Source organism: Schistocerca gregaria, chromosome 7 (genome assembly GCF_023897955.1).
Source record: "Schistocerca gregaria isolate iqSchGreg1 chromosome 7, iqSchGreg1.2, whole genome shotgun sequence".
Classification (NCBI taxonomy): domain Eukaryota; kingdom Metazoa; phylum Arthropoda; class Insecta; order Orthoptera; family Acrididae; genus Schistocerca; species Schistocerca gregaria.
This window is the reverse complement of record NC_064926.1, coordinates 120,486,425-120,512,673: the sequence shown is the minus strand read 5'-3', so window position 1 is coordinate 120,512,673 and position 26,249 is coordinate 120,486,425. Positions and strand designations below refer to the sequence as shown.

Below are 26,249 nucleotides of genomic sequence, written 5' to 3'. Positions count from 1 at the left end.
CTACTGCGAATGGAGTACAAGCTGGCACGTAAATATGAAGAAAGAACTGTAGAAGTGTCAATGAAATATGAAAGAAAGAAAACACACAGTAAATAGAAGGGCACTGCTGGTACAGGCAAGAATGTTGCACAGATCAGCATCAAAGCCTTTTTTCTAGGGTCATATTACAACTAAGACGATTCCACGTGTTATATGTCGCTGACAGCAGCGCCAGCACTTCCTTACCTCAAAGGCCATACCTGAAATCACGATATCTTGTCACGTGCCTGGGTGAAGAAGAGGAGGGGAGGGGACGGGAGTGAAGGGGGCCCCCCTATTTCCCCCTCCACCTCACCCAAACCCGCCAGCACTCCTGCAATATGCATGAAACACCCCCACCCTGTGCGCCCATTTGCATCCTGAGAAAACCGCACGCTCTATGTCATGTTTTTCGGGCTATTTTGTATTTCCAATGTCATACAGTGAACAGAGACACTGTGCAGGTGTTATTTTCTGCATTAGCACTTTCCACTTTCGTAATCCAGGCACCATGTACCTCGATGCGCCCCTGTGGCTTCTCACCCATGAAAAAAATAGTATAGCTGTAGTATGTATGGAGTGCTACATATATTTGAACTGTTGAAAGGCCTGTCTCAAAAGAAGCGTCTAGGAATTCATCTAACTATAACTGCCATTGTGTTTTGTATGACATTGTACTTAGTGGTGATAGAGTTACAGCAGCAGTAGATTGTGGATTGTTTTTAAACATCCACACGCATTGCTCTCTGTGTTTGCGTCCTGACAATGACAACAACTGATGAACATCCCGAATGCATTTAGAAGAAAGTCCAATCTTACAATACGCTGATCTCCATTCAATTTTTTATAGCAAACGAGTACTTTTTGTTCACAGTATGATATAATGTGAGCACTGATCATGAAGATATAGATCCTACAGGATGCTGTTAGTGTGGCATTCTAGAAATTGTAACGAGAATATTGTCAGTAATTATGTAATCATTACCTAAATCTGTGTGTGCCAGTGCTCACAGAAACCAGTGCACTCTGAGGCACTTACTATCCACAACTCCTAAATACGGTAATCATTCAAGCATGGACGGACTTAAAATTACAATAATGATAGTAGAGGTCGCGAAAATAAACTGACAGGGATCGATAAATGGTTCACTCACTTTTAAGAGAAACATCTAACAATTCCAGCTGTTAAGCAGGATCAGAATTAACGCCGATGGTGGTGAATAGAAAAGAAAAGCTAATAAACTTAACTAATAATGCGTGTATTCCTTGAATGTGAGATGCAGTCGTTGCAATAGCACAATCGAAACTCTTTTTTAAGAAGGTTCTATAAAATTTGTTAAGGCATTACCTGTCAATACTTAATGTAAAGTTGACACTAAAATGACTACTGCAATTGTGCAAGATATTGTAATCAAAAATATTATATATGACTATTAATCACTTGTAAATAGAGTCTTAATGACGATTTTAATACAGCTTTGTTACTATGTGAGGTTCTATTCATCTTAAAGACATATTTCGTAACAAATGTCTGTTGTATGGTGTTATTATTATGGTATACTACCATTAGTGGGAAATTTTGTACATACATTCTATAAAACTAATTACAGTTATTGCTACAGAGTATGTGACGTTATTGTTACCTTAAAGATATATAAAAAATTGCATCAAATGTCCACTGCATACTGTTATTGTATATTACTTTTAATATTAATTTCGTGCAGAATTATAATATCAATGTAACTAACATTAAGCTTCTGTAACTATGATAAACGTATTTTGTAAATGTTTTTAACTGAGCGTCAGACTAGGTTGTCGCCTGACAGGACATACGTTCTGCATCTGCAAGAATCTCATGATTGTGTTTAAGAGTCAGAGTGGACTACCACCTCACATAACGAGTAGCCTGAGTCTATGTAAATATAAGTGAAACTCAGACTGAACTGTCACCTGACGTAATAACCAGTCTGAGTCTACAAGAAAATGTGTCCTATAACTAATTGAATATCACGACTTTAAGTGTATGTCAGTGTGAGCTACCACCTGACATAACATGTGTTCTATGACTGATAGAATATCATAATTGTAGCTGAATGTCAGTGTCTGACTTGACATATATTTTACAATCGATACTACCATGGCTCAGAGTGTTTCATTACCTGAGACCCCTGTTTGTGACATAATTTAGATTTTCATTATGGTAACCGAAACAGGGTGAGTTATCCCCTGACTTAATAGGTATTCTACGTTTACAATAATGTGGCTCAGTGTGTCCCATCACCAGATGCCCATTGTTCATCAATCTTATTGTACTACTCATCACTTTTAAAGTAAGTGTGTCCTATCACCTGACATGACATGTATTGTACAATGGACATTATTTGTGGCTCAGTGTGTTTCTTCACCTGAGGCCTCACATTTTACTGCAGTTAACAATTAGACTCAAGGTAAACTGTCACCTAACATAACAGGTCTTCTTAATTTACCTTTGTCAATGAAACTCGGCATGTACTCTTGATATATTACAAGATAATGATATAACTGAAAGTCAATATATGCTGTCACCTGACATGACACATATAGTTTATATTTAATCCTACTATTACTTAAAGTATCTTATTGCAGTATTTCACTGACATTAAGAGTTGTTTATGAGACATTTATGCACATTGGCTGTTATATGATTAACTTCTAGCAGAAAAGTATTTGTTTTATGTATTCTACATTTCTGTTTGGTAAAGTTTGATGTTATTTGAAGTATTTTCCCTCACCTTTCTATGCCTCTATTTTCTAACTTTTAATACTATTTGATACACTTCTATTTAGAAATCTAAGTATATTCTGCATTTTACCTCACATTCCTCATTTTTGTATTATAACTTTTTATGTCATTTGAGACACTTCAACTTAGAAATCTAAATACCTTATGCATTTTCCCTCACATTGTTTTCTTCTGTTTTGTAAATTTTTGACAGTATTTGATACACTTCTCTTAATAGTCTAAATATCAGATGTCTTTGCCCTACATTTATGTTTCTGTTTTGTACATTTTGATGTTCCTTGATTTATTGTAGTTTGAAAATCTAATGATATTATGCATTTTACTTCACCTTCTATGTTTCTATTGGTAAATTTTATTGCTGTGGAATACTCTTTTAATTGGAATACTATGTATATTTTGTATTGTATCTTACATTGTCTTTTTTTTTACGAATTTCGTGGAGAAATCTGGGCTCACTGCAAAAAAAAAAACACACACAAAATTCTGGTCTATGGACCAGTGGGTTATGAAAGGTACGTGCTAATGTCTGATCAGGGTAGATCCAGAAAATAAAGTCGATAGTGGCCAACCACAAGGTGGAATGAGTATAATATCTTTGGGTAAGAGGATCTTTGATGGTTAGAAGAGCCAGGTGCACACAGTAAAAAAAAACTCGATCGTCGCAGCTAGGTGCCTGGAGGAAGTGGACCTTTGCTGACAGCTTTAAGGTAGGATTCGCACTATGCAGTTTTCAGGTTGTACACTGAGCAAACTTTAGCACGTTAATGGGAGAAGCTATAAAATGATTTCAAAATGGTTTTTGTTAGACAATGTTCAGAGTTAGGATATGTGTGTCCAAGTTTTGATGCAGTAAGCATTTTGAAATTTTTTTTATAAGAGTTATTCGTGCAATAAAAATGTTCGAAATGGTAGTTTTTGTATATGAATTAAATTTTCGTTTAAAGCTAACAGCCTCAACCATAATCCATATCCTTTGCTTGTATTAAATATGAATATGAGCATTTAAGTAACGTTACCCACCAAATGAAAGAACGTAAAGAAAATGAGGCCTCTATGTAATATATATGTGAAGTTCATGGTTTGAAATCGACTTTGGTATAGCAAATAACTAATTGTATGCCACTGCAGAACTTACATTATTCAAGTCAAGATATAATTTAATTAAGTAAACATCAGGGCAAAAAGTTAATTTTTCAGTACCATGTTAATGCCATTGCACAAACAGCACTATTCACTTAAACTTGATTGTTGAGTCAAATACATGTTTCATTACTGGCAAAATGGAGTAGTGCGCAAAACAAATTTGCAGATGCAGTCAGATGCAGGTTTGTTGAATAATTATTTTGGAACAATTTTATCTTTGATACTTTCACTAATAAAAAAGGAAACAATTTTGCTTTAGATACTTTCACTTTTAAAGGTAATTTTAGACATGACACTTTCAAACTGAACATTTGGATCTGCACAGGAGTGGAATACTTATTACCAGAATGGACTGTGATGTAACAGGGCAGACGTTTCCCCTGTAAGCCTCTATGAAAATGGAAAGGAAGTTGAATATTAGCAGCCAGAGCTGTACTAACCAGAGAAGCCAATAGCGATGTTATAAGTGAAAAAATCTTACCAAGCTGAATAAACTGTTTGGTTCTATATAAATACTGTTCGTAAACTACTAACAGACACTCAAGGGGCCTGTTCGAGTAGAGCAAACGCTTTCACACTTCAATATCGGGAGGAGCAGTGGCGCACAATGAAGAGCATAAGGGTCACAACCACCGGCACCATGTTAGTGCTGACTCTGTATTACGCTGTCTTCCTCTAACATAGATGGAAGACCGCTCTCCAAATCTCTGGTACATCAGATACCATTGACTGGTTAGCTATTAGTACATGAGAATGTGTGATGAGTGCGAAAACAAGAGTGGTATATTGTAAGATGTAATTAATTGTAATTCAAATTACAAGTAATAAATAATAGTGTTGTTGCTTACATTACAAGTAGCATAAGGGAATATAAATTCAATGGTTGATTAATGTATTGGATGTATTAATGGTTAAGAGGTAGTTCAAATTATAACAGAGGCTCTATGTAGAGGCATAAGAACAAATGTTGCCAGTGGGTCGGCAGTTGTAGTGAGAATGTGCTCCACTTTAGAGGTTTATTGTTTGATGTTAGAGGTAAAACTGTAAAATAAGCTAAGTCATATCTTCGTGGAGAACACCTGTGTGGCAGACAGGTCATGGATTCAGAACCAGGCTGCGTTTCTTTCCCAAGGGAGTTGAGTAATGCCATAGCTAAATTTTGGTCGTTACCGAATTAAAGCAGCAACAATAGAGCCCAGTGTGAGGCAAACATGAGGTGCTATGATTTCAAAAACAAGCCCGTTTTTTCACCATAGGGAGGCTGGGTTAAACCGCGCAATCATTGTGACTTCACTGAAAGGCCACGCAATAACAGGCCAGCCTGCGTTGCACTTTCACACTGCTGGAACACGGAAGTACTGGTCTGTATGCGCATGGAAGCAGTGTAACGGCATAACGAGGGAGCTACTAATCACTATAAATACCCTCTGTTTCTAATACCATCTGCGACATCGGATCCACATCAGTTTTCAACATGCTACAGGCGGGCCACCAGCCGATGGAGGTATGCACAGCCAACTCCATCTGACCACCTCACGATTCCAACTCCGCCCCGTGGACTAAGGGACCCAATAGGGAGCCCTCATTAGGCGTCAGAGCAGGATCAAACTTCTTCACTGGAAGGTAGCTGTTCGTAGCCAGAGCGGTACAGCCGCTGTACCTCTGCCCCTGGCTGAGCTAACCTAGTTCTGTGGCGTCCTACGGGAATTCAGGAGACATACACGTCTCTGCTCTCTCAGGGCTGCATAGTGCTAGCTCAAGCACGCACTTTTGAGGTACAGAGAGTCAGAAAAGCAGTACGTGGACGACAGATTCCCTTTCTACTGCTGTGACCTTCCAACGTTACTGACATCGCCGGTTGACCACGTTCCTGCAGGGGGCGAATCCAACAGTGCCACAGTACTCCATGACTCTAACCGAAGATAAATAATGTTTTATCTGGCAGCGGAGTTGTCCTGTCCACCTCTGGCCAGCCACAGCGCCTTAAAAACCCGCCAGTTCACCATCTCTACATCATTGCGACGCCATTCAGCACAAGTTGATACACTATTTAGCACAGACTTCTCATACCATGCAGCAAGTCAGGTGTCTCGTGATACCTCTTCACGTCGTCCCTGCAGATTAAAGGGCACTCTGGTATGTTCAACCTTCAGATCTACGGCATAACATTTGCAGCAAAGGGAATTACACACATCAATGGCGGGATATCACGGATGATCAACTGTTTTTGAAACCCCACCATCCCAAACACTTTGACAAACATTTAGAAACAAGATCGGTTCAAAGCACCCAACAAATTATCAATGCGGCCAACCACGATCCTCTTTCCAAATGCCTCTTCTACTACTGTAAATGGTCGGGCTGTCCCATCATGCCGGTGCAGTCGCTCATTATCATTATAACTATAATAATTTCTAACGGGTTGGTTTGAAAAGTTGCAGCTAGTCAACTTGCATGGTAATCCACTCGGAAGACTTTGTCATGTGTTAGCGATGTCCAGATCGAGCATCTAGGTGTTGGTCTGAGACGATGGCATGTAGCTATGACAAGCATTGCGCAACGCAGACACGAAGTGATATGATGCGAGAAGAGTTCGTCCGTGGCAATTGCGGAAAAAAGAAGAAAACATAGTATCACATAAAAAAGAGTTGCATATTCTAGAAGAAAGGTAGCGTCATATAAACAAAGTCTACAACTATCTGTGCATATACATTGCGACGGATTTTTTACGTGCGTGCGTGCGATGCACCAATTGCGACGGATTATACGTTGCAGCTGCAATGCAGTTTCTTTTACAATTTTTGTTCACCTACCTCTTTAGAGGGGTAGATCTTCGCACGTAAACTCCTGACTGCAGCTACTTACGAGACCACAGAAAAGCAGTGTTGAGGAAACTGTAGCCTCATACTTAGGCCGCTAGAAGTAAAATTTGCTGAAAATTGTCTATGTACTTTAAAGAAATGATTCGGAAAGGGGATGTCACTCGTACTTTAAACATGAAGTTCAAATTTAAACCTCCAATAGATCTTTATTGCCGTTAAGCAAGATCATCAGCCCACATTTACGAAAATTACTAAAGTTTCTGCACACAGTTATCACCATACCTAAAACAGCCAGAACATTTACCTTCCCAAATTCCAAAACCAATTACTTGTAACACAGTCAATAATCGGCCAATTACTTCTGAACACGATATTCAGTGGTTGTCTTTACTAAAAGTTTATGCTCGCCATAAAATACTCTGTAAGAATATACTCAGTACCGCCACGCTATATAATTCAAAGTTCACTCGCGATTTTCGTTGGAACGAATTATTACAACACTCTAAAGTTTTCATAAACAGCTTCTGGTCACTACCAGACATCATTAACACTGGACCATAACGCGGAAGTCATACGAAGACTTCATCTTAAACATAATGCGAAAAGTCACATCCAGCATAACCGCCTCCAATCAAAGATAGCTCGCGACTCCCTCTCACTCTCCCACATTCAAAACTGTATCTCCTCGCTAGGCGGCCAACCGTCTCGCTTCTCATTGGCTGTTAGCACTTACGACCAATGAGAACTCACTTGTAGAGCGCGGCTCGCGCCAAAATCTAGCGAGCACCAACCACTTATCTAGGCTCATTGACGTCATCAAATTAAGTAACACAAAACTCTCTAATTAAATAAACAAAACAAAATGAACTATAAGCTTTACATCTGCAAATTTATTATGTAGTCGCGAATGGTCTGGCTGTCTTATACATAAGCATACATACTTGGACATTCGACATTCACTAGTTGGGGAACCACTAGTGGATTCGTTCCCACGTTACAGAGTTGGAACACTTGCCAGTTCCTGTAGAGAATTACATGAATGAATTTTAATAATGCGGAACGTCCCACATACTCTCAAGCACGCATTCTCATTCAAACGCACCCTAACACACAATACACATATTTACTTAGAATTCCTGAAATTATTATTATATAAAAGTCACGGAGGTTTTCTGAAACTAAAAACTTTCCAAATTTATATATGAACACTGAAAGTGTTATCAGATCATCGTACATAGTCACTGAAGGTGAACTATTACATCACTGTATTTATTTAAATTCTTGACTGTTGGAAAATTACGTTTTTCATGGAATTTTACTAACTTCCAAAATACAACTATTTTTGGTCTCAGACTTTGACATATTGTTTCTTTTCACAACAGAAGGATGTACATCAAATTTGACGTTCCTCAGGTTATTCCTTTATTAGTTATTAATATTTTTAGTTTCGTATAATGTAAGTGGCCTGCCAGCGCTACTCCACTGCTTTCACACGCGCTGCTGCAACAGATGGTCGTGACGTCAGTCTGCAGGATACACCTCGTCCGTTAATGACCCTATAATACTCTAGCGGCTTACGTCGCAGCATACATACATTCTGAAGTAAAGCTTTTAATAGACAAATGGGTGATCGCGCACTAGTTGCGACACCACAACATGATTAATCTGCCACTACTGGTGGATTTTATGCAACTCTCGCTACGTCTCTATCAGGAACCGTACCCAGACAGGCTACAGGTACTTAGTCGATGTTAGTTTCCTCTCAGCTGACATCAAAGGAAATTATACTGTACAAAATACAAGTGACAATTTTCCATTAGTTCCACAGTACTTTTAGACCAAAAGATACCTTATTTCTGTCTTACCTATCCAAGTGTCTACAGTCGTTCTTTGTGTAATTAGCAGTATGGTTATACACGCTTTGGATGTCTCTGTAAGTTCATTCCAATTATAGTACTTACTGTTTCCGAAATGTTTCAGAGGGTTCTCACCGAAAAGTTGTTGCTTCGACACTTCCCATTTTGATATCTCCTGTGAATTTCATCGTTTCCAATGGCGCAACACTGTCTAAGACAACGTTTCTGAACCATTTCAGAAAGATTAAGTAGTATAAACGGAACAAACTTACGAAGACATCCAATACCTGTACGACTACACAGCTCAATACACAAAGAAAGCTTAGAGGCACTTGCAGAAGTTAGTAGAAATAAGGTATATCTTGATCCAAAGACACCGTGTCACTCGTGACCAGTCATCATTTGTACTTTTTACACTAATATTATGCTTGCTAACAGCCGCTTACAGCTCTGAGAGGGACATTTTATCGATCGTGTGGCTGTCGGCTATCTGGATGTTTCTGATACAGATGTAGTGAGGGCTGCATAAAATGAATCGGTAGGGGCAGCTGAACAGATACTTATTGTACTACATGGGCACTTTCCTGCCCGTACCGAAGCAAATAATGATTAAATACACTACTGCTCATTAAAATTGCTACTCCAAGAAGAAATGCAAATGATAAACGGGTTCCCATTGGACAAATATATTATACTAGAACTGACATGTGATTACATTTTCACACAATTTCGGTGCATGGATCCTGAGAAATCAGTACCCAGAACAACCACCTCTGGCCGTAATAACAGGCTTCGTACGCCTGGGCATTGAGTCAAACAGAAATTGGAGGGTGTGTACAGGTATAGCTGCCCATGCAGCTTCAACACGATACCATAGTTCATCAAGAGTAGTGACTGGCGTATTGCGATTAGACAGTTCCTTGGCCACCATTGACCAGACGTTTTGAATTGGTGAGAGATCTGGAGAATGTGCTGACCATAGCAGAAACTGAACATTTTCTGTATCCAGAAAAGCCCGTACAGGACCTGCAATATGCGGTCGTGCATTATCCTGCTGAAATGTAGGGTTCCGCAGGAGGTCGTAACACATCTGAAATGTAACGTCCACTGTTCAAAGTGCCGTCAATGCGAACAAGAGGTGACCGAGACGTGTAACCGATGGCCACCCATACCATCACGCCGGGTGATACGCCAGTATGACGATGCTGAACACATGCTTCCACTGTGCGTTCACTGCGATGTCGCCAAACACGGATGCGACCATCATGATGCTGCAAACAGAACCTAGATTCATCCATAAATTGCTTTTTTGTCATTCGTGCACCCAGGTTCGTCGCTGAGTACACCATCGCAGGCGCTCCTGTCTGTGATGAAGCGTCAAGGGTAAACGTAGCCATGGTCTCCGAGCTGATAGTAGTCCATGCTGCTGCAAACTTCATCGAACTGTTCGTGCAGATGGTTGTTGTCTTGCAAATGTCCCCAATTGTTGACTCAGGGATCGAGACGTGTCTGCATGATCTGTTGCAGCCATGAGGATAGGATGCCTGTCATCTCGACTACTAGTGATACGAGGCCGTTGGGATCCAGCACGGAGTTCCGTATTACCCTCCTGAACCCACGGATTCCATATTCTGCTAACAGTCATTGGATCTCGACCAACGCGAGCAGCAATGTCGCAGATACGATAATCCGCAATCGCGATAGGCTACAATCCAACTTTTATCAAAGTCGGAAACGTGATGGTACGCATTTCTCCTCCTTACACGAGGCATCACAACTACGTTTGACCAGGCAACGCTGGTCAACTGCTGTTTGTGTATGAGAAATCGTTTTGAAATTTTCCTCATGTCAGCACATAGGTGTCGCCACCGGCGCCAACCTTGTGTGAATGCTCTGAAAAGCTAATCATTTGCATATCACAGCATCTTCTTCCTGGCGGTTATATTTCGCGTTTGTAGCACGTATCTTCGTGGTGTAGCAATTTTAATGGCCAGTAGTGTATGTTCACCGTCCTCTAATGTACGAAACTTCAGCAGCATAGTAATGTGTCGCTCAATACTGGCAAACATCCTCAATAACTGGTTTGCATTTCCATCTATTAAAAGAATATGTTACACTGCAATTTTCCGAACACACACACACCAACGTGAGCGAGCGTGTGTGTGTTCTTAAAATCATAAAATGGATACTTATAACTATGGTGGGGGGAGGGGGATTAGGTATATAAATGTTTCTGTTGAACAATTATATTTTGCGTTACAAGTTTTTCTTAGTTTGAAGAACTATAAAAATTAACTAATTATTTTAGTTGTTTTTTCCTTTACTGCACTAGTCATCAGCTACTTTGCATCTGGAATGTGATACATCAACAATTATGTATTTTGGTGTGCAGAATCCGAATATACCTTTCAAAATGTTCTAGTACGTACCGTTTTCGAGTTTTGAAAGGTTTTTTATTTTTCATATTCAGCATTTCGCTTTTTTTGCTGTTTTTCTGTTTTGATGTTTAATTGTTTGTTTTTGATTTGCAGAGGAGAGGTTCAGTAAATGATTGGTGTGGTAATCCACTGATCTGAAAGAGATCCTCAGTGAGTGTTTCCTGTGAAAGATAGTGCAAACTTTTCGTGTTTATAACGTACATTAAGAAACAAAGCAACTAGTAAATATCGTTGTTGCACTTTATATTTCCTGCATAACCTGTACTGCAACCTTAACCGAGTGGTTGAAGGAAAACGCCGAGCCATGCGACTAGCTGTTTCGATGGTGTGGTGTGAGCCTAATGACCATTTTTCAGACTGTTACTTCTGTCTTACAAATATTTCGAGACATTCAGGCAAAACTAGACATAAAACAAAGTAACCAAATGTATCTTCAGTGCATTTGCCTGTGCCCCAAGATGAGGGGTTGACTGTCCCTGTCTGTAACTTGAAAGCCACGGAACCAGACACCATGTCAAGTGAATCAGAAAGTATTGATCATATAGAAGAGTATTGCCCTCAATATCATGACACTTCGTCTCAGCTCTTTACACAAAAGGAACTCAACGATTTGGTTCGCGATCTAAAGCTTTCGAAACAGCGAGCTGAACTTTTGGGCTCGAGACTGGAACGACGGAACTTTCTAGCTGCAGGGACAAACGTTTCCTGTTTCAGATCAAGAGGTGCTTCCTTCACTCAATATTTCGATATGCAGAGTTCAATGTGTGTATGTAGAGACGTCAATGGTCTGATGATGCAGCTAGGTGTACAACACAATCCACAGAAGTGTCGACTATTTATTGACTCGAGTAAAACCAGCTTGAAAGCAGCACTACTGCATAATGGCAACGCATTTCCATTGGTACCTTTGGCTTACGCAATAGACATGAGAGAAACTTATGAAAGCATGGCTTGCTGTTAGAGGCAATCAAATATAAGTATCACGAATAACAGCTTTGATGTGATTTAAAAGTTCTGGCACAGATTTACAGACTGGATTCACGAAGTACTGCTGATTCTTGTGCCTTTGGAACAGCCGTGACATGAAGAACTACTGTACAGTCAAAAAATGGCCTATAAAAAAGTCATATGTTCCTGGAAACGTAAATGTGAACAATACCTCATTGCTTGAGCCCGATAAAATCATTTTGCCTCCTCTTCATTTCAAGCTGGGCCATATCAAGATCTTTATAAAAGCTCTGGATAAATTAGGTGAGGCCTTCAATCAATTAAAAGAAAAGTTTCCCAAATGAAGTGAGGTAAAGCTGAAAGAGGGTATATTTGTTGGGCTACAAATAAGAAAATGGCTGAAAATTCCAACTTTTGATACCAAGCTCTCAGATATCCAATAAGCTGCTTGGTCTTCTTTTAAAGCAATTGTGAAGGGCTTTTAGGGTAACAGAAAAGACAAAAACTATGTTATCATTGTGAATGATCTGTTGAACAACTGTAAGAACCTGGGCCGTAAAATGTTGCTTAAAATTCACTCTTTACATTTTCACCTTCGTTTCTTCCCGAAAAATTTGGGAGTCGTAAGCGATGAGCATGGTGAATGCTTTCACCAAGACATTTTTACCATGGAACACAGTTACCAATATCATTGGAACCCTTCAGTGATGGATGACTACTGCTGGGGTCTTTTTAAAGAGAGTGATGAAACGGCAAACATTGTAAGTAGGCTGTTAGGTTTTCTTATTGGTAACGCCGCCGCCACTTAGCGCTCTGTATGAAAATCACTGGCTGTGCCTTGTGCAGTCTGTGGCTGGTTGGCATTGTTGTAATACTCGCCATTGTAGTGTTGGGCAGCGGCAGCTGGATGCTAACAGCGCGTAGCGTTGGCAGTTGGAGGTGAGCCGCCAGCAGTGGTGGACGTGGGGAGAGAGATGGCGGAGTTTTGAAATTTGTAAGAATTGGTGTCATGAACTGATATATATATTATGACTATTAAGGTAAATACATTGTTTGTTCTCTATTAAAATCTTTCATTCGCTATGCCTATCAGTAGTTAGTGACTTCCGTAGTTTGAATCTTTTAGTTAGCTGGCAGTAGTGGCGCTCGCTGTATTGCAGTAGTTTGAGTAACGAAGATTTTTGTGAGGTAAGTGATTTGTGAAACGTATAGGTTAATGTTAGTCAGGGCCATTCTTTCTTAGGGATTATTGAAAGTCAGATTGCGTTGCTCTAAAAACTATTGTGTGTCAGTTTAAGCACAGTCATGTATAATTTTTCTAAGGGGACGTTTCAACATATTTAAACTTCTTTCGTGCATCTCATTTGCAAATGTGTGGATTTACCTAATTTTGTGGTGTTGAATACACTGGTAAAATCAATTTTTGTCTATGAGGTCTCATTTCCTAGATACAAAGCAGAATAAAAAATGGTAATAGCGAAAATTGACACAAATATGTTAACTAGTGTTATTATTTTTTCTTTTGAACTATGCCATTCTGGGTAGCACTGGGTTTTACTGTTCTATGTATGAAAAAGATAATCCATAGATCGTGAATGGAAGAAAAAAACGTGTGTTTCAGAAAGTGATTTCCACTACTTACCGCCTTTGACCGTCCAGCTTTCCCACGTCGCCTGCAGCCGTATTTTAGCCAACTGTTTAATCACGCACATCCTCATGTGCTGCAAACTGTTCTCAGACCACGCTTCCCCCATATTTTTTTTATTTATTTATTCATTTTTTTTATTTTTTTGTGCAGGCCTTATATCGATGAGAGAGAGCCACTTGTGGTAGAATTTTCTGAATTTCCGTAACGTAGCCTGCAGCATATATAATTGACACCCAGAGAATGTGCGAACATGTGTATAAGATAGATGCAAATCTAATGGCAGTTAAGAAGAAACAAAAGGTGAACAGAATTTACATATATAATCACCCGCATTCTCGCACCTCCGTGCACCATTTAACTGCCCATGTAGCTCGTCTATCATTTTAGACATGAATGCAGAAACATATTGGAATAAATTCTTAGATAGGGAACTCACGTGCATATATATTCTACACGCACACGCACTACACTGAAACTTGGTGCAGAAAATAAAAGGAAGTCTACCAGTACCCATATGGTCTGTCTGAAGGGGGTCCTGCTAATGATAGCGGTAGTGGCAGTGATTTGATGCCCAGAAAGAATTCTCATCTTCACCCTCAGTATTTACAGGTGCAATATGAAAAAAGATACTTCAAAGTCGTAAACACTCATTAAAATCACATTTCAAATGGCAGCAAGCACATGAAGTGTAAAAACATCTACAATGGTTGCAGCGGCAATACATTAGCAAATACTTCCTCAAACGCCAGTCGCAGAACTCGCTTCTACCCATCATTAAATCAACCTGAACACTCATGGAAAAGAATCAATAGATGATGGTCGAAAAGTTACTCATACACATGTAATATATAAAAAACACATTTATAAGACTGCTGAATTCTTCCGCTCGTATAGGTACGCAGCCTCGCTCTTACGTCTGCTCCCGCAACATTACCTACTCGATTTGCTTGCTAGCCATCGCGGATAGTCAAACGAAGATGACTTAACACTTCGATCGTCTGTATTATACAGGGTTGCAGAAACAGTCTGTAGAGCTTGCAAGGATGTTGCACGGTAGTAGGTTGTGCTAACAAATAGCTTTTCTAAAACCGAGCGAGGGAGCGATAAAATAATTGAACATGGGGCGGTAACAAGAATCTAATCCGAGTGTTATCACCTACGCTATGAGAACAAATGGCAATAATAACATCTGGCCTGCCATTTGAATTTCTGTGCCCGACAGTCAGATTTGCTAGTATTAATGAGAATTAACTCGAAATCTGTGCAAGCTATGGAACTTTTTCTTAAAAATTATTTCAATCTGCACAGTCCACCCTTCAATAACCTCACGAGCTTTCTGGACTGCTTCTGACCACTCTGTATTAGATCAACGTGTTCCCTGAGACTGTTACTACACATATTTGTGAGGGAGGGGTATGTGCAAGGTATGTGACACTGAGTAGAGGAATACATGCATACTTTATTGACATCGTTTATTCATTAATAATTAAAACTTTTACATTAACATTCATTAGTTGAAAAACAGAAGATGGCTTCAATCATTTTTCACGATTGAGGTTAATAATAATACCACGTTTTTATATGAACCCATAAATTTAGCTTCCTCTTCATCCTTCACAACTCATATTGATGGGATTGTAATAGATTCGTATTGATGCGTTTTTGTAGATAACTATTATCCAAGCTTTCACATGTAGAATCGCGCATATATGCACGAAGATGCTAAGCGTTTCCAACACATGTACATAATTTATGCTAACATCGTCCCAGTAAATGCTTGAAGCGTTTTGTAAGACACATGGTGGTCTACGGGTTCTTTGGACACACAATATTTCTACACAACTTTGTTGACTCAGTAACTGTATTAAAAGTCTTAATAATGTGTCCATCTTTTTTCCAAATGCTATGAAATCAGTGCTTTTAATAATGAATTCTCCATTTTAATTGCTGAACCCTTGTGTGTCTGCCACGACGTCAACTTCCTGAGATTAGATTGTGAATTGGTTTAGAACTCCTTTCCACAACAGTATACGGTACTGTACGGGTGATTAGCTAATCGTATGATTTCCCCAAGGAAAATCTGAACATGTATTGTATTATCGCGGACATTCTCTTGGGGCTCCAATTCAGTCCAAATATCAATGGAACCTGACTTCATTGTCCGCTAATGCCTTAAACAGTCGATTACGACAATTCGTGCGGTCTTCCTCCATTAATTCTGACTTAATTTACAAGCGCACTTTTTGACGCCTTTACAATGTCATTTTAGAAATTTCAAGTACATCTCAAAAAGCAGACTGTGAAAGCTTAGATCATAATCTTGTTGTAAATTGGGATGAGAAGTTCCGCCTTATGCAAGACACCTTTCTTGTTTTGTTTCACCCATACATTTTTCAGCACTTTTGTCCTATCGTCAGTGAGTTCTATTTTTATTTTTAACTGTAAATTTGTTTGCATTTATAACTTAATTGGCGAAAAGTGTGTGTAATCGTAAGTAACATACGTTACATGGTGTTGTTGTACACTTATTTTGGTAGCTGTTCCACTATACGGTATACAACTTGTCATCTGCAAACAGCAAAACGTAATTTATTTTCTGTTTCTTACGCATTTATGAACGGAAATAAGACTTTATCACGTTTACTTTCTGTAACTTACAGTTTTGAAGTTGTGGGACGTTTTCCTGTGTTTGTGGCGAAGTAAATAGGCTTACTTCTTTGTCTGTGTTCGCGTGGTAATGCAGTTTTTCCGATTACTCAGAACATAGGCGGAGAATTCGCTGCCATTACGTGTTGTTGTGGCTGTGTGGCGTTGATTTGTTTCGTAGCGTGTTCTGCTGGGTGAGGTGCGCGAGTTTCAACCGTATTTGGCGTTAGTGGTGTGTGGTTTGTGTGGGTTTGTGTGTGTGTGTGTGTGTGTGTGTGTGTGCTACTTGTATAGTTCTTCTATTGTGGCGATGTGTATTCATTGAGTACTTTCTTTCCTTGGGCTATTGATTTTTGGATGTGGTAGTTTTCTTCTATAGTTAATTTTTGGTATAGGCTGCTACTAGTTTTTAGGATGTGAAGGTCAGTTTCATAGTTTGTTTGGTGGTGGTTGTGTGTTACCAGGTGGTCTGCAAATGTTGAGTGTGTGCTGTCGCTTTTCAGTGCTCTGAGGTGTTCATTATATCTAGTTCTGAAGGTCCTACATGTTTGGCCCACATATCCAGATTGACAGCAGTTGCAAGTAAGTTGGTAGATGCCGGACTGGCTGTATTTGTCGGTGGTATTTCTTCAGAGTCTGCTCTGTATTGTGTTGTTGGTTCTCTATGCTATGTTGAGCCCTTGTTTCTTTAGTATATTACCTACCTTGTGTGTGACTTTGTTGTTGTAAGTCATTATGTGCCATTTGTTGCTTACTGTCTGCTAATTAGTTGTGTGAAGAGTTGTGTTTGTATGTGTGTGTATTTGATGGTTATGTGCTGTTTGTTTTTGTATGTTGTGGTTTATTTCGTCTACTCTCTTTGTGTCATATCCATTCTCCTGTGCAATTTGTATTATCGTGTTCAGTTCTTGTATGTAGTCATGCTTGTTCGTGGGTATTTTGTTCAGCGTGTGAAGTAAATATCTGAGGCTGGCTTCCTTGTAAGTTATTGGGTGATAGGATTGGTTATGAATAATGGTGCTGGTGAGTGTGGGTTTTTTGTAGATTGTGAATTCATGTTTGTTGTTTCTCTTGTGTATAGTGATATCTAAGAAATTAAGTTTTTCATCTGTTTGTGTTTCTATAGTGCATTGCCACGCGAACACAGGCAATGAAGTAAGCCTATTTACTTCGCCACAAACACAGGAAAACGTACCACAACTTCACAACTGTAAGTTACAGAACGAAAACGTGAAAAAGTCTTATTTCCGTTCGTAAATGCGTTGGTGAAAATAACAATGTAACTCTACAGGCGGCTATAAATTTCCAAATGAGACACAGGAAATGTTACCATTTTCCTTAACGTATGCAGTCTATTGGGTTCCACTACCTCCATCAATATCCAGATTCATAATTCCACATTCATTCGTTTTTCATATAGTTGTATGCATTGTATTGCGTTTAATCATTCCACAAGCGGTTGGCTGACTTGTTCGCACAGCCTTCTCTTCCGTGTCGTTCCCGATTGCCGTACCGCTGCTTGACTTAACGCTCTAACATGCTGTACCACGCAGCCACAGTTGCAGTACGTGTTGAAATTGATTTCGATGTGCCTCACCACATGTATGTACGCGCAGTGACATGTTCTGTCACACAAGTTCACACCGGCCAGGCTGCACCCGGACAGTGTCAAAGGCAGCATGAATACATTACGCAACTGTCTCCACATCTGGAAATGGGTCGGCATACACGATAATTTTGAGAGGCTCCATAACCAGAAATCTCACGGGTTGAGATCCAGTGAACGAGAAGGGAATACAACTAGACATCCTCGTCCGATCGATGGACCAGGGAAGACACAACTGAGTAGCGTCCGAACATTAGCGGAAAAGTGGGCTGGACCACCATAATGTAGCAGCCACATAACCCATCAAATTATCAAGGGCACTTCTTCGGGCAGGTGAAGCAAAGCCACACGCGAGAAACGCAAATAGTTCCGTCCTGTTAGGTGACATGGAAGGAAGACTGGTCCGAAAGTTTGGTCGGCAATTATTCGTGTCCACACACTCCGACTGCACCGGTGCTGATGACTCCGTGTCATCATACCATGGGGTTCTGCACACTATCCGCATATGACTGTTACGAACGTTGGCCTCACCTCTGAATAGGATGGACGACACAAATCGCGGAATCGTGGTAGCCTGGTGAGGAACATGGAACATCGGTTGTTAGTAAGTCCCACACACGCTGTAAGTGAAAACGGTAGTAACAAGTGTCTTGGAAAGTGTTCCACACTGTCGTTTGGCTCACCCTGTACTGGCGGGACAACTGCCTGGTACCGACACAGTGTTAATCACGTATCCCTCCAAGTCAGGTATCCGAAAATTTCGGGTAAGTCCTTCATCATTTCCTGATTCCTGAAATGACCCTGTCTCAGACAAACGGCGAAACACTGTTGCAAATATTAAACGCTGTGGTTTTCGTCGGCGGGGACAAGTCTCCTGATAAAATCCTGCTGCCCGCTGCGAGTTGCCATTTGCCTTTCCGTAAGTAAACACAATGTCGGCAAGCTCTCGATTGGAATACGGAACCATTGTGTACAACGATGTATCACATCCACTACAAGGTGAGTCAGCAAGAGAAGTAATCGGTCGCATTATCAATTACTATGGCAGGTGAGAGCGCTGGGGCATGACGTTTGATGAATAATAGCAGCCTCTAGCAGAAAAACATGCACACTGTAACTGTGGCTGAATGGTGCAGCGCTTACTATACCTCAGTCTCTATGACGAAGTATGATTGAATAAATGGTCGCTAGCATAAAAACCACGCATTTCCGGACAAAGTTCATTATAACGTTTTTGTAATCCTCTTATCGACCAATCCCTAGAGTTTGTACATGATGGAAAAAGTCTCCCTACATAACATTCTCAAAATCAATCCATCTATTGTCTGATGATCGAATCGCTTGCCACTAATCAAACATCGTTTTTATTTGTGCTTTAATAATGCGCTCTACGATGTATAAGTCAAGTTGCCTACATTACCGTTATTCATCTGTGTAAAAATTATCTGCTGTTTGATTTTCTATGCTGTCTTTCAAGATATAGATGTGATGATTTGTTCGCTGCACCTTCCAAACTTTAATTGTAACAGATCAGTTTGCTGGATACGGTTTCTCAAACACAGTCTTCTGTTTTGAGATAGAATTGGAATACCCAACATTAAATTTCTTATCAAGGTGATCAGTCATTTTGCTATGGTTCTGTCCTGGAGATAGAAGCTTACTCTCACAAATATTGATTAATTTAATTCGTGTCGTTCTGTGTGTTGATAGATTACATTGGGAATTTATTTGTGGAAGTACGTCATTTGATTTATATGAACCACGAAGAATGAATTCCTTCCACATGCGGTATTTCATTGTTCTGTTCACTCCTACGACTGATACCTCATTTGCGTCAAACTGGAGTAGTGGTGAATTCCACATCTGTGCATTAAGGTCTCAAGGTATTAACTGTGGAAATCACCATCGTGATCGAGCTGTATATTGTCTGCAACACGATTCGAGTTACTTCAAAGTAATCGTTCAGACACCTGTTTGAACGACTTCCCCGCCTTTCGTTTTGACAGGTATCGCTCAAGCAAATTTTGAATATGTATGCGTGATCCCTTAAATATATAACTGACATAGTTATTGACGCATGAAAGCTGAGTCATATGTACAAAATCTGCCTGTAGTGAGTCATCTAAACTTGTCATAATTATACTGTACACATATCCGACAGAACAGTTGTCTTGTACATTGGCCGTAGGTATCAAATTTGGAAGGGGAGACTGATTCCAGCCTCATTTTGGCAGAGGAAAGCAGGATGGTGAAATCTGAAAATTTTTGTCGGGCTGGTTCTTAAACCCTGATCTCCCCCTTAACGCGAGTGATTGCCTTAACAGCATCGGTTATTGGGACATGTAGCACGCCCGGTTCAGTTTCGCAACTTGTCACGCGATAGTAGATAAGTTTAAATTGAACGGAAAAATAATGTTTCGTTAGGATTTTACTTTCCAAAATCGTGTATACTGTATTTACGTGTACAACCTCAAGCACATACGATTAAAATGTGTTTAACTACAAAACAGAACAAATAAAATTAAAAAACTGAAAACTTAAAAAAATAATAAAAGTAATAAAAAATGAAAACCATGAAGAAATAAAGCAAAGAATTTCACCTGGGCATATGACCTTGGCGTAGCGTGCTCTGAGGACACAGTATGCTGTACAGGACAGATTTCAGCATACCAGGTAGGCAGAGGTCAAGGAGCTAGAGTAACGATACCCAGGTGATGCAACATGGTGCGAATTACAGTACAAAAACCTATACCATATCAGTCGTAGCCCAAGTCAACAAAAATCCACATCGGTGGGCAGGCTATGGCGGTCCAATTATGGTAGAGCTAAAGTCGGGAGACAGAATAAAAAACTGCTGCAATCATAGCACAAAACAGACGAATATGTCCTGCGCAGATTTGGAGATGTGGAGGAAAGGAATTAACTTCTCTCCTTCACTGGCAACTCAAAGACATTTAAATCAAAGTATCTTGACGAATTCGCGCCTTTTAATAGTTAGCATTACTTCCTCAGCGAAGTAAGCGCATCAGATATAAGGGATTATCACACCAGCACCTTGCAATTTTAAAGTCACTGAACCTGTGACCAAAATTCATAAGATTCAGCAGCCATTGTAACCAATATATAAGAGCACATACGCTGAAGCGCCAAAGAAACTGGTATAGGCATGTGTATTCAGATACAGAGATATGTAAACGGGCAAAATACGGAGACGCGATGGCAACGCCTGTATAAGATAAGCGTGTGGTGGAATTGTTACATCGGTTTCTGCTGCTACAATGGCAGGTTATCAAGATTTAAGTGAGTTTGAAAGTGGTGTTATAGTTAGCGCACGAGCGATGGGTCACGTCATCGCAGAGGTAGTGATGAAGTGGGGATTTTCCCGTGCGACCACTGAATATCAGGAATACGGTAAAACATCAAATCTCCGACATTGCTGCGACCGGAAAAAGATCCTGCGAGAACGGGACCAACGACGGCTGAAGAGAATTTTTCAGCGTGACAGGAGTGCAACAGTTCCGCAGACTGCCGCAGATTTCAATGATGGGCCATCAAACAAGTGTCAACGTGCGAAGCGTTCAACGAAACATCATCGATATAGGCTTTCGGAGCCGTAGGCCCACTTGTGTACCCTTGATGATTACATGTCAAAAAGCCATACGCCTCGACTTGGCCCGTCAACACCGACATTGGACTGCTGATGACTGGAAGCATATGGCCTGGTCGGACGAGTCTCATTTCAAATTTTATCGAGTGGATGGACGTGTACGGATATCGAGACAACATCATGAATCCAAGGACCCTGGGTGTCAGCAGGGGACTGTTCAAGCTGATAGGCACTCTGTAATGGTGTTGGGCGTGTACAGTTGATGTGATACGGGACCCCTGAACGTCTAGATACGACTCTGACGGGTGAATTGTACGTAGGCGTCCTGCCTGACCACCTCTGTCCATTCATGTCCATTGTGCATTCCGACTGACTTGGGCAATTGCAGCAGGACAATGCGACGCCCCAGACGTCAATAATTACTACAGAGTGGCTCAAGAAACACTCTTCTGAGTTTATATACTTCCGCTGGCCACCAAATCCTCCAAACATGAACGTTATTAAACATATCTGGGGAGCCTTGCAACGGGCTCTTCAGGAGAGATCTCCATCCCCTCGTACTCTTACGGATTTATGGACAGGCCTGCAGAATTCATGGCTTCAGTTCCCTCCAGCATTACTTCAGACATTTGTGGAGTCCATGCCACGTGGTGTTGTGGCATTTCTGCGTGCTCGCGGAGGGCCTACACGATATTAGGCGGGTGTACCAGTTTCTTGGCTCTTCACTGTATACACTAACTAAAAACGTTTTTCTTAGGGGATGTAATTTCTGGGGGTGAATTTGTTCCTGAGGAGATTCTGGAGGGGGGGGGGGCTAATTTTTCCCCCCAAGGGAACCATTTTCCCAAAAACCCACTTCTTGTTACTTAAATAATGATGGGTATAAGACCAAATATACACAAATTTATGCGCTTCAGTCAGTGGGATAAATGTACAATAGAAAGACACCTAGAGTGTAGCTACGTTTATAATATGAATTATGACAGAGTGGGGATGGATAAATCGTAAATCTTAGTGATATGTTATACTGCATAACAGGAGAAATCTCATGTCTAGTCACATGGTGCCATGTGTTATGTTGTGCAACATGGCATCGTGTATCGTTTTACTCTACTTGATAAGATGCATTATATTACATGGCATGGGTTCTAAAACTAACTTGTAAAAAAACGCGAGTACGTCAAGATGTTTTAATGTCAATGTTTTTGAAGCAGCCATGTAAGTTGAAAAACTATTTTTGTTCTTTCGAGCAATGTGGTATGACCCTTATTCTTATACTATACCGTTTCGCTTTCCCCATTCGTTTTCCTTCTAATAGTACAGAGTTCCTGTTTTAATCGTCTGCACCTTACCACGCTTCTAAAATTTGAAATTTGTCATATTAATTGTCTGCACAAACTGTGTTTAAATAAGCCGTGTGATTTCCATGATTAAACTGATATACGAAAGCCCCCTCCTCTTATTCATCTGCATTACTATGCTGATGACATTGCCTCCCTCGTCCTCTGCCCTACCCTCAGAAATTCCAGCGACTCCTCCGGCTCCAGATCAATAATTCACCTCCTTCTGCATCCAGCATTCAGTTAACCAACGCACTATAATACCTCTGACACCTGATCACTGAGCCCCAGCTACTAACCATTTGACAGAAGGCCACAATAGACTAAAATTACTAAAACTACTAACTGGCCCAACGTGAGGATTCCAATCTTCCACATTCCTCCATACCTATAAATACCTTATCTCATCCGTCCTCTGCATTGCTTCTGCTCCTCCCTCCTCTTAACACACCATATAGACACTCCATCACTACACACTCTACCTAGCCTTTTGGATGCACTTGCCCTCCTCCATCTGAACCCTCTACCAACTTACAAAATGCCAAACCCTACTCTTTCATTTTCAACACCTCTGAATATTCTTGTAAACCTGAAACTACACACACCCCTAATTTACACCCTGCTCACTAATGATGGTACTCTGCTGTACCTCTATCACCACATTCCCCCAACACTACACCTCTATACTCTCCATGTCCTCTACCAATAAAACGCCTTGGCTTACCCAGCTATGAAATCCATTCTGATATATATACATGTCCTACTAGATTTAAAGAACCTAGCCCACTTGCCCCAGTGAGCCCCCCCCCCTCCCCACTCAACTATCCTCCAACCACATTGTAAGGCTATGTCCAGAACAACATCGATCCTACTAATATCCACAGTCTTCGCAACCCACACCGATGGTGCATGTAGGCAATGGGTTGTGGTGATTATTGGGTTTACAGATTGAATAATCAACGAAAGGATAATGTTCTACGAGTTGGGTTTACAGATTGAATAATCAACGAAAGGATAATGTTCTACGAGTCGCGGCGTGGAATGTCAGAAGCTTGAACGTGGTAGGGAAACTAGAAAATCTGAAAAAAGGAAATGCAAAGGCTCAATCTAGATATAGTAGGGGTCAGTGTAGTGAAGTGGAAGGAAGACAAGGATTTCTGGTCAGATGATTATCGGGTAATATCAACAGCAGCAGAAAATGGTATAACAGGTGTAGGATTAGTTATGAATACGAAGGTAGGGCAGAGGGTGTGTTACTGTGAACAGTTCAGTGACCGGGTTGTTCTAATCAGATTCGACAGCAGACCAGCACCGACAACGATAGTTCAGGGACAAGGAATGAAAGAGGAGAAAGACTAATTGAGTTCTGTAACATGTTTCAGCTAGTAATAGCGAATACCCTGTTCAAGAATCACATGAGGAGGAGGAATACTTGGAAAAGGCCGGGAGATACGGGAAGATCTCAGTTAGATTACATCATGGTCAGGCAGAGTTTCCGAAATCAGATACTGGATAGTAAGGCGTACCCAGGAGCAGATATAGACTCAGATCACAATATAGTAGTGATGAAGAGTAGGCTGAAGTTCAAGACATTAATCAGGAAGAATCAATACGCAAAGAAGTGGGATACGGAAGTTCTAACGAATGACGAGATACGTTTGAAGTTCTCTAACGCTGTAGATACAGCAATAAGGAATAGCGCAGTAGGCAGCACAGTTGAAGAGGAATGGACATCTCTAAAAAGGGCCATCACAGAAGTTGGGAAGGAAAACATAGGTACAAACAAGGTAGCTGCAAAGAAACCTTGGGTAACAGAAGATATACTTAAGTTGACTGATGAAAGGAGGAAGTACAAACATGTTCCGGGAAAATCAGGAATACAGAAATACAAGTCGCTGAGGAATGAAATAAATAGGAAGTGCAGGGAAGCTAAGACGAAATGGCTGCAGGAAAAATGTGAAGACATCGAAAAAGATATGATTGTCGGAAGGACAGACTCAGCATACAGGAAAGTCAAAACAACCTTTGGTGACATTAAAAGCAACGGTGGTAACATTAAGAGTGCAACGGGAATTCCACTGTTAAATGCAGAGGAGAGAGCAGATAGGTGGAAAGAATACATTGAAAGCCTCTATGAGGGTGAAGATTTGACTGATGTGATAGAAGAAGAAACAGGAGTCGATTTAGAAGAGATAGGGGATCCAGTATTAGAATCGGAATTTAAAAGAGCTTTGGAGGACTTGCGGTCAAATAAGGCAGAAGGGATAGATAACATTCCATCAGAATTTCTAAAATCGCCTGTCGCCTGTCGCGACACCACTGGAGACGGGCTGCACGATGTTGGGGCGTGAGCGGAAGACGGCCTAACGGTGTGCGGGACCGTAGCCCAGCTTCATGGAGACGGTTGCGAATGGTCCTCGCCGATACCCCAGGAGCAACAGTGTCCCTAATTTGCTGGGAAGTGGCGGTGCGGTCCCCTACGGCACAGCGTAGGATCCTACGGTCTTGGCGTGCATCCGTGCGTCGCTGCGGTCCGGTCCCAGGTCGACGGGCACGTGCACCTTCCACCGACCACTGGCGACAACATCGATGTACTGTGGAGACCTCACGCTGAGCAATTCGGCGGTACGTCCACCCGGCCTCCCTCATGCCCACTATACGCCCTCGCTCAAAGTCCGTCAACTGCACATACGGTTCACGTCCACGCTGTGTTAAAGACTGCGATGGAGCTCCGTATGCCACGGTAAACTGGCTGACACTGACGGCGGCGGTGCACAAATGCTGCGCAGTTATCGCCATTCGACGGCCAACACCGCGGTTCCTGGTGTGTCCGCTGTGCCGTGCGTGTGATGATAGCTTGTACAACCCTCTCGCAGTGTCCGGAGCAAGTATGGTGGATCTGACACACCGGCGTCAATGTGTTCTTTTTTCCATTTCCAGGAGTGTACTTAACAAGTTTTAAATGAGCTGTGCAATGATGACTGTGCAAATACACATTGATATTAAGAAGGGCATGTACCGTGTAGTGTTGAAAATCCTGCGTATTCAAAATTTTGTGTTGTAATTCCTAGCACAGTCTGATGTCTTTAGGCATAAACTGTAATTTTAAATAAACTGGACTACCCTCGTACGAATTTTTCTGTTCATGGTAGAAATATTTTTTAAAAAAATCGGAGCAGCATCTTCCTCGAAATAAGAAATTTACACTGGGTGCCAAAACTCAAAATCAGTGCACAGATAAAAATCACTGCCACACAGATCACAGATAGTCAAACACTAAAATGTAAAGCATACCTGAGTATTAGACTACATAATGTAAACATGTTGAAATTAGTAGTCAGTTGTCATTAGGTAAGTTTTCTGTGCCATATGTTATGATTTCAAAACGTATACAA

At 40.8% G+C, this 26,249-nt stretch overlaps 1 protein-coding gene across 1 annotated transcript in view; it reads right to left on the bottom strand.

The window, feature by feature from the left end:
* Positions 1 to 26,249, bottom strand: part of LOC126281651 (broad-complex core protein isoforms 1/2/3/4/5-like) — a 204,511-nt gene that overhangs the window by 157,463 nt on the left and 20,799 nt on the right. The gene's annotated exons all lie outside the window — the stretch shown is intronic.